The sequence below is a fragment of the Oryzias latipes genome, chromosome 15 (genome assembly GCF_053564925.1).
Source record: "Oryzias latipes strain Hd-rR chromosome 15, Olatipes_Hd-rR_3.1".
Lineage (NCBI taxonomy): Eukaryota > Metazoa > Chordata > Actinopteri > Beloniformes > Adrianichthyidae > Oryzias > Oryzias latipes.
In genome coordinates this window covers 28,089,795-28,098,996 of record NC_136251.1, presented here as the reverse complement: position 1 = coordinate 28,098,996, position 9,202 = coordinate 28,089,795, and the positions used below count along the sequence as shown (strand labels likewise).

The 9,202-nt window shown below is 37.0% G+C and overlaps 2 long non-coding RNA genes across 2 annotated transcripts; one reads left to right on the top strand and one right to left on the bottom strand.

Annotated features, from left to right (window-relative positions):
* The first annotated feature begins 863 nt into the window (after positions 1-863).
* Positions 864-5,799, top strand: LOC144984046 (uncharacterized). Its single transcript, XR_013647656.1, has 2 exons — positions 864-4,903; positions 4,985-5,799. It is a non-coding gene; the product is annotated as an uncharacterized LOC144984046 (long non-coding RNA).
* Positions 5,367-6,955, bottom strand: LOC144984047 (uncharacterized). Its single transcript, XR_013647657.1, has 2 exons — positions 6,363-6,955; positions 5,367-5,737 (listed from the first exon to the last, which is right to left on the bottom strand). It is a non-coding gene; the product is annotated as an uncharacterized LOC144984047 (long non-coding RNA).
* Between the last annotated feature and the right edge of the window lie 2,247 nt (positions 6,956-9,202).

Sequence of the window (9,202 nt, the reverse complement as noted above, 5' to 3'; positions counted from 1 at the left end):
ATATCGGTCTATAGTTGGCCAAGATGCTAGGATCCAAACTGGGCTTTTTCAGAAGAGGTTTAACAACTGCATATTTAAAAGACTGTGGCACGTAACCCGTTTCCAGAGAGGCATTTATCATTGTTAATATGGGATCATTAATTAGGGGAAAAGTTTCTTTAAAAAGTCTAGTGGGAATTGGGTCTAACAGACACGTTGAGGATTTGGAGGACGTAATAATTGATGTTATTTCCGCTTGATCCACAGCAGTGAAGCAGTCTAATGTTACAGAGGTTTCTATGGATGCCTCCATTTCTACCGCTTCAGCCTGTTCTGGGCTGATAGTAGGAATAACTTGATTTAACTTATGTCTAATATTTGAGATTTTACTATCGAAAAATGTAAGAAAATCATCAGAGCTGAGAGAAACAGGAACATGTGGTTCTACTGAGCTCTGACTGCGAGTTAATTTAGCTATAGTGCTAAAAAGAAATCTTGGATTGTTTCCATTCTCTGATATTAAGGTTGAATAGTACTGGCTTCTAGCTCTACGCAGAGCTTTTTTATAATTTAATAGGCTATGTTTCCAGATATCCAGAGACTGCTCTGAACCGGAGCGGCGCCATTCTCTTTCCAACTTACGGGTTTCTCGTTTAAGAGAACGAGTTTCAGCGTTAAACCACGGTGCTACTCGTATTTGTCTGACGAACTTAGGTTTCAAGGGGGCAACAACATGGAGTGTACTCCTGAGGGCTTGTAAGGCATCATTAACAAAGTGGTCATTTATACTAGGACTGATACTATGGGAGCTGGTCTCAGAGTATTTTCTCAGAATATCACTAAGTACTGGCTGAACTGTGTATTTAAACTCAGACACCGAACGGTCAGTTAAGGTTCTTCTAAGTTGTTTCTTATTCACTGGGGCAGAAGGATGTTCCAGTGTAAACTGGAAGGTAATCATAAAGTGATCAGAAATGATGGGGTTAAGAGGAAGGACACTCAGCTGGCTGATCTCTATACCATGGGTTAGAACAAGATCCAGGGTGTGCTTATGACAGTGAGTGGGTTCATTCACACTTTGGGTGAAACCAACATCATCTAATAAAGCTGCAAAAGCCTTTCCTAGGCAGTCACTGGGGTCATCAACATGAATATTAAAATCCCCTAATATTATAGTTTGATCAGAATCTAAGACAATAGTCGATAGGAAGTCGGAAAACTCAGTTAAAAATTCTGAATATGGGCCGGGGGGGCGATAAATAATTATGAGTAAAACAGGTTTTCGAGTTTTCCTGTTTGGGTGACTTAAAGACAATATGATGCTTTCAAATGAATTATAAGCATTTTTAACTTTAGGGCTGAGAAGTAAGCTAGACTGTGATATTACTGCCAAACCACCTCCTTTCCCTGAAATCCTGGATTTCTGATAGTTAGCATAAGTGGGGGGGGTTGCTTCATTCAATCTAACATAGTCATCCTGATGGAGCCAAGTTTCTGTTAAGGCTAAAAGACTAAGATTGTTATCAATGATTAACTCATTGACTAAGAGGGACTTGGAGGAAATGGATCGAATGTTTAATAAACCGCTTTTACTTACATCATAATTCTGCTTGTGAGTACTGCTGTCTGTCACTTTTAAGTGGCGCTGTGATAATTTGTTGACAGTCCTTACAGAAAAAAAAAACATCCAATCAATGCTGAGCTTCCACCAGAACAAATGTCGCCCAATCAGAGCACATCAAAGTGTCCTACCCAGGGATGGAAATTGAAACTGACTAGGACAAAAAATAAATAAATAAATAAAACTCAGAGCACATCCGGACTCAGATCACAAAGAGGGAAAAGCTGTTTTGTTTGAGGTGAGACTTCCTTTGCTGTGTGAGCTGGCAGAAAATAAAAGCGGTTTGCCCTGGAAGTGGACTGTCGACAGTTCTTGGTTTTGTGGTTATGGACTCTATTGAAAGAAAGATGTTGAAATCAGAACTTCAGCAGCAAAAAAAAAAAGCCAGCAGAGAATATCTAGTTGGAAATAGATGAAGGATAGTAGCTGAAAGTTTTTGGAAGAGGGAGGGTGGGACTTCCACTGCCAACTGGGGAGCACCACTGAGGGTCAAGCTCTGGAAGAAGACCTCCCAAAAAAGGAAAAAATCCATAGAGATGCTGAACGCTCGCTTGCCTCCAGTTCCTCTGTAATAAGGACCCGCAACTCACCGCCCTGTCAGTCACGTCTGCTCCCTGCACCTCACTTTACAAAGCATATTATTTATTGTTAACGGCAAGGTCAGGTGTCACTTTCAGTAATTAGTTTGGAGTCAGATGATGGCTTTTTAATTGTGCAGAATTGAACGGCTATGATGAGCGAAAAGCGACTTGTCGGCGCGTGCTCTCTGCAGACGCAGCATTGTGTCACATTGTGTGCACACCACTTTCTTGTAAATGTGACAGGGCTGTAATGCTGCGCGATAAGACGTTACACCCACATCCCACTCTTTTGTACTTTCCTCCAGTGAATCTGTCAGGCGTACAGTTCTCAGCAGAAGTCACATCCTCTGATCCCCCAGTTATAAAAAAAATATAACTCCTACCAAAAGGGAATTGCCAAGGCAGCATCTTTATTTTGTTTTCCCTCTTTTTCTTCCTCCCCCCTAGTTAGGCTACTGTCCCACTAAATTGTGCAGTGACCCCAATAGCATCCCCTCCTCATGCAACACTCAAACTCAGAAACACGCTTTGCAGCCTTGTCCCCAAACAGCGCTGACAGCCAGACAGATAAACAGGTTGGTTCTTCACACTAGAGACAATTTACGTATTCCTCTGCAGTCAGAAGCATCTGGAAATCAGGTGATCTTTGTAGAGTCTAGGTTGCAGTGTTAAGGATGATTTCATTCAGATCAACTGCTTGTTTTTTCCAAAGAGCCAGAGGGAGGGCATGTGTCCAGGCTATTTTCCTTGTAATACACGAACATTTCACAGTCAACATAACACCTGACTGCCTGCTTTGGCAGACATTCAGAACAAATCCCATCTGCACCCTGCTGTACTGAAGCATCACAAATAACCCTGACAACTGACACCTGCATGTGCATACCATAGCAAAGGTACAGGCCTTCTTGCAAATGCAATGATGTATTCGTGTACCTGCTGGCTCACAGGGCAGAGAAGTACAACATGAACAGGTGGTGAAGGATCAATGAACGTCTTAGAGAAATTCGGTGCAAATGTGCAGTATTGATCTACAAAAAAGAAAAAGTAAACAGAGCAACTGTTTCTTCAAACAACTCATCTTTTGAGAGAGAAAATCTTCAAGCCAAAGTTTGGACGATTGAAAGATCAAATCTTCAACAATGCATTTAGAGTTAATGCAGTACTAACTTAAAGATCCACTCCAATCATCTTTTACTATATTTTAAAAGCCCAGTGGTAAAATATAAATCAATCAATAAGGTCAGGACAGGGGTGTCCAAACTTTTTGTACAAAGGGCCAGATTTGCTGAGGTGAAAATGTGTGATGGCCAATTTATCAGGCGCGCTACCTTTAAACCTTTAAAATCTTGTTAAATAATAAATTTAGATGATAATTTAATATTTTTTATTTGATAATTTTTATGAATAAATATATGAATATTACGGTGGCCCTGAAGTGCAAAGCATTCAACAAATCACTCGATACAAAAACATTTTTAAGATCACAACAACAATTAAAAAAAAAAAAAAAATTTTTAAAAAGCAGCATTACATTTTAGAAAACAAAACAAAATTTCAGAAACCAAAACTTGAAAAACAAAAATGACAAAAAAAAAAACATTTCAGAAAACAAAATTAATTTCCAGGAAAAAAAGAAATATTAAAAAATGAAAACATTTCAGAAAAAAAAAAATTCCAGAAAAAAAATGAAATATTAAAAAATGAAAAACATTTCAGAAAAAAAAATTCCAGAAAAAAATGAAATATTAAAAAATGAAAAACATTTCAGAAAAAAAATGAAATATTAAAAAATGAAAAACATTTCAGAACACAGAATGAATTTCCAGAAAACAAAACGAAATCTTCAAAAATGAAAAACATTTTCAAACCGGAAGAGGCAGGTACTATGGGACAACGCTGATTGGATGATGATTTTTGTCAATCATTTGAACTGAAAAGTATTTTAAATGAAGCGATGACGGATTTTATCGTCCAAACAACAATGTACTATAATAATCCACGTATTTCCCATTTATATATCAAATAAAAAATGCAGCAAACTGTTAATGAACTTTAAAATTATTTTTTTAACATTTCGCCTGACACACGGTCACCCGGAAGTAGTTTGTGAGCACTTTTACTTTGAACGCTGTGCGCTAATGTCTACGGCTGCGAGGTTCACGCTGTCAATCATCTTTAGGTAAGAATCAATTCTGTGATCTTTTCTTTTGTCAGTCACATGTCTCTAAGGATGTTAATTTTAGGATGTTAAAGTGCTGCTTTGAAAAGATAATTTCTTTTTATCTTGCGCATGCGCAAAAAGAACCCGATGGAGACGAACCGTCTTCACATGATAGCCGTTCCCGTTTTCGGTGACAACATGAGAGAAAAAGCTCCGAGCCAGCCTGATTCTGTGATTTATACAGTAATTACAGTAATTATATGGCATCAGTGTTGCTAAAAATCGACTTTAAGACTGAAATCAGTAAACAAGTTCTTATGGGAAATAATATTTAAGTGCATTGTATATTTTTGAACCATGCATATACACATATACTGAAACTTAAAAATGAACTTTAAAGTTTATAAAATACTTAATTGAATTAACATGTGATATTTCTGCAGGTGAAGTTTCTCAAAGCGAAGTTCCAGAAAGGTTTGTGCTGCAGAAGAACAGATGGCAGCTCTACATGGGAATACAAAAAGACTAAAGTCATTCATATCATTGTGCAGTGTAAAGGCAAGTCACCATGATTTATGTGCAATGTAATCAATAAATATTATTTAACCTTAATATCTAATTTTTTTTTTTAAATTGCAGGTCCTTTAAAAAAAACGTCTTTAACCTGCTGCATAAGCCTGATTAGTTGTAAATGATGCAGTGGGGAGTGAAAGACGAAGCACAATTCCTGGCTTTAGCGTCGGGCTGATGATCTGGAAATCACATCTATGAGGAACCGCATCAAACACTTGTACAACTCCAAACAACTTAATGTTCCTTTAAGCAAAACTCCAGTTTAAAATGTTCATATTAGACTTGCTTCATTTAGGAGTTTTTCCATGTTTACCATTTTAGGTTTTAAAGCTTTATTAACAAAGATGATGTTTGATTTTCAAAGCTGTTGTTTAGAAATGTATTTTTGTCAATGAAAAAACTGAATGCTGACGTGAGGATTGTAATAATGGATATGAAAATAAACAAATTTGTTTCATAGCAATGCAGTATATTTATTGAAAACTTAACATGAATACGTTATTCAGTAACAGAAACAAAGAAACTGTTGTTGATTTCCCTTTATGGGCTTCTTCATGCAGTCAATCAAATGTTGCGTTTACATTCAGCATTTACTCAGCCTACCTGTCAGTCACATTTATTAGAGGAAAAAATGCATCTGGGAAAAGTCTGTTTGTGCTTAACAACTATATCAAAAAGAGTCATGTCAGGGAAGTTTTGTCCACATTGCTGCTCAGCATCACATCCAGAGGAAGATGCACAGGTAAGGGACCCCAGTTCCTGCTCGTACATGCTTGCAGCTTCCTCTGCACTGGACTCCAGCTCCAGCTCTTGAAATCCCTGACAGAGATAAATTAATAAATTAAAAATCCCTGACAGAAAAACATCAGCTGCCGTTCATCTTTCATTCAGGAAAAAGTTGAGTTCATCAAAATGAGGAGAAAATGGGTTAAACCAGAAATTCATTAGGGAGGGGTCAAAACACCAAACTCAGAATAAAATACATTATTTCAGTCTTATAAAAAATACATTCTAAAACAATTTGGTATTCCTCCTCTGCCTGAAAGACTAAAACGTTTTTTTTTAAAGATTTATTTTACACTACAGACTTTGCCACCTTTAGTTACACACCTGGACGTGTCTGATGATGTGCACATCCAGTCATTTACTGTCATGTTTCTGTGCACTGACACAATCTAAAGTCACAGATCTTAATAGTGTGAATAAGAAGCATTCATAAATGTTATTCTGAGACACAAACTGCTGCAGTTTACCTGACAGCTTTGCTGATTTATGCTGCTGGTACACCTGTCTGTGAATCCTGCCCACGTGACCCCCCTCTCCAGCTGATGAGGTAACCTGTCATTAACGTATGACTGAAGGATCTTGGATCTGTCTGTAAACACCCACCTAGAAATCACGTTTAACGCTACATGTATTAGATCAAACAAATGTGCCTCCATACCTTATCTGTGGATGGCGGGACTGCATTTCCTGATGATGTGCGCCGTCTTTAACACCCGTTTCTTCGCAGCTGCTGCTTTAGACAGAATTTATCCTCTCACGACATTTTGAAACATTTGTAAACCTGGTTGGTGTTGATATTTCTGCGTGCGTTCTGTCATCACATCCACTAAATATTCAAAGATTAAAGTTTATGTTAACGTTTTACCGTCCCTTTCTTTGTTTACCTGCAGAACGGACGTCATCCACACAAACTACTTCCGGGTGACCGTTCTGCTTCAGACGAAATATTCAAAAAATAATTTAAACCTTCATTATCTGTTTGCTGCATTTTTGATTTAATATGTAAATGGGAAATACGGGAATTATCATGGTACATTGTTGTTTGGACGATAAAATCCGTCGTCGCTTCATTTAAAATACTTTTCAGTTCAAATGATCGACAAACATCATCATCCAATCAGCGTTGTCCCATAGTACCTGCTTCTTCCGGTTTGGAAATGTTTTTCATTTTTGAAGATTTCGTTTTGTTTCTGGAAATTCATTCTGTGTTCTGAAATGTTTTTCATTTTTTAATATTTCATTTTGTTTTTCTGAAATGTTTTTCATTTTTTAATATTTCATTTTTTTCTGGAATTTTTTTTTCTGAAATGTTTTCATTTTGTAATATTTCTTTTTTTTCTGGAAATTAATTTTGTTTTCTGAAATCTTTTTTTCTTTTTTTCTTTTTTCTTTTTTATGTTTTGGTTTCTGAAATTTTGTTTTGTTTTCTAAAATGTAATACGCTTTTTAAATTGTTGCTGTGATCTTAAAAATGTTTTTGTATCGAGTGATTTGTTGAATGGTTTGCACTTCAGGGCCACCGTAGAATATACTATAATAAACTACATACATAAACTATAATCTAGAATCTAGATCTAGAAATTACATTTTTAAAATATGTGGCGTTTATGGCTCTCTTGGCCAAAAAGGTTCCCGACCCCTGATCTAGATGAATTAAGTTTTAAATGAACAATGTTCTGCAATGGGAAACCTCACATAAAACATAAATACACCAACGTCACTGTGATTTTAAGACCAGCAATAAAATAAAGAAACATTCAGTAAAAAAATAAAATAAAATAAATGTTACCAGTGGGCTGGAGGAAACTTAAACACAGGCTGCATTTGGCCCGTGGGCCGGACTTTGGACATGCCTGGTCTAGGACATAGTTTCTGCAGAAACTATGGACTCATTAGAAATTCACCTCTGACTTGTGGGTGAGACCGTTGGAACAGCCTAAGTCCTCCGCCCCTTACCCTACCTGTCGCTGAGAGCTCTCAGTTTACACTCTCTACCACTAGCTTATAGTCCCTCACACACCCCCAACCTAACATTACTGGTGCAACAGAAACGGTAGCTACGTTGGAGCTTTCCAGTCGTACAGTTTTGAGCCGGTTGCCAGCTCGGATGAGTGAACCAAAGACGTACACGGATCAATTTGTCTGCAAGTGGATCAGAATGGAGTGGAGCAGGGAGCTTGTGACGTAGCACATTGTCTTTACGACCCAAATAGGCTCTTTTCTTTTCTTATGTCTGCTCCTGATTCATAACGATTTGAATAAAAAAATTACTCAGAAAAAAATGTTGTGCTTATTTTTTTGTTATATATGTCCTCCATTATCAGAAGAATAACACCTGAAAAACTTTTTTTTTTTTTCAGAGTTGCTCTTTAAGCAGTTATTGAAAGCCTGCTGCTTATTTTAGCAAATACAGACACGTAACATTTGACAAACTATTTTTATTCTCTGTAAGGATGCATTTAAGAGTCTTTCATTTTGATTTCCAAGAATGTCAGAGATGTAGATCCTTTATTTTGTTAGATCCTCCTCCTCTTCCTCCTCCTCAAGTTCATGCCTGCGAACTTGTCACTTATGTTGATGAGTTGTCTTTAACAAACCTGCGTTAAAGCCCGAGGCTACTCTAACCCGCATCATTAAAGCCACCTCAAGAGTAAAAGTGGATTAAAGCAAAACAAACTGGGCCGTTTTTGAAGTGCCTTTCAGCAAAGTTTACCTTTCCTGCTCATATTTTCCCATATTTGTTTCCTTCTTCTCCTTGGTATATTTTTGATTACCGCCTTACTCCATCAGTTCCCACTCATCTCTCTTTCTAGGTAAAATTGAAATCCTGATAAAACATGAACCTTAAATCTTCCCCTGTGTTTGGAGTATCATTTGAATAAGTGAAGCATAATTTATCTATACAACCAGGCCTGATTTAACATTTTAGTCTTAAAAGCCATTCTTGTTAAAAAGACCAAAGTTTAATGCATACCTTTTTGGCCTAAGCTAGCTTCTTCATGACAAAGGATTATGGGAGTTTTCCGTAATATGTTGAGGAGATTTGTATTTAGCAAATACAATATTCACCAAATGTTGGTCCAGCGGAAAGAACCAGTTTGTTCTTAAACCTATAGGCGTTTGAGTATGAAAACAGTTTGAGATGTTAGTGACATTTTCTAACCTGAATGAGGATTCTAAAAGGAGCTGCCTGGTGAGCTGTTACTTTTATGTAAATATGATGTATAGTATGAAAGCACCTTTGAAAAAAATAAAAAGTAAATAAAAAACCATGTCAGACTTAAATGTGATCATGTCTCTTCTCTAAAAATCAAAACATTTATTGATGCTTTGATGCATTCTTCTTGTAACTGCAGTATCCTGACACCTCCTGTGTGATTGAAGGGGGGAATTTTAAAACATTTTTGAGAATTTGTTCATTATTTTTATATTTTTTGGGGAAATATGAGTAATATTACCAAAGTCTCGCTGTGAGATAAAGTGCAGCAGTGGAGCTTA